The following is an 881-nucleotide window of genomic DNA, read 5'->3' as shown; positions in this document are numbered from 1 at the left end:
GACACCCACCCCCCAGCACAACCCCAAAACTGCGCGGGGGGGGACGACAAGGGGGGGACCCCGGTGCTTCGCCGGCCGGCAGAGTTGGGGTTGTTTAGTCTAGGAAAGAGGCACAGGGCGGGGGTGCTAGGGACAAAACTGAAGTATGCCAGAAGTTGCTGGAAAGAGGTAAAGAACAAAGTGTTCGCCTCGCCAGGAAGGAGGCCTGCGCTTTGGTGACGCAGAGGTTTCCCCAGAAGCTTTGCTTTTTTTTTTTCTGGGGGCGGGGTGGCAGCGTGGGGGTTTGCAGGGGCGGCGATGCCGCTCCCGTTGTTGGGACAGGGCAGACCTCCATCTCCTGAAAAGCACTCCTGAAAAAGGACCAGCACTGTCACCCTGCACCCTGACACCGCCGCAACGCCCCGATGCCCACGCTCTGTCCCTGGAAAGGGGACACTGCAGCCAAGCGTGGGGGGACGCTGATCATCGCCACGGGAGGGGGACGCCCTGGGGGCTGCTCTCCGCGGGCAGTGCCTGGCAGCACTAAGGGTGCTGTGCACCCATGGGGGTAATAAATGATGGTTTGACCCGAGGAAGGCTTTCCAAGGTCACGTAGGGTTTTGAGATTTTCGAAATTTGATTTCAGTTCAATTTGGATCCCGCCTCCCCACCCCCTCCCCCAATTTCCACTTGCTGCTTTCTCTCCATCTTTTTTTTTTTTTTTTTAAATCTCCGTATGAGGGATATCCAGGAATCACCGGATCCCGATTGCTTTCTGTTCTAGGGCTGAGCAGTCTCCACACAGAGTTGTGATGTTAACAGCTGGGCAAGCTGTAACTAGAAAAATGTTTTGCTGGAATTTTTCTGGTTGGTTTGAATCCTTTCAGCTTGCAAAACCCTCA

The sequence above is a fragment of the Athene cunicularia genome (genome assembly GCF_003259725.1).
Source record: "Athene cunicularia isolate RWA chromosome 8 unlocalized genomic scaffold, athCun1 chr8_part1, whole genome shotgun sequence".
NCBI lineage: Eukaryota > Metazoa > Chordata > Aves > Strigiformes > Strigidae > Athene > Athene cunicularia.
This window is presented reverse-complemented; position numbering follows the sequence as displayed.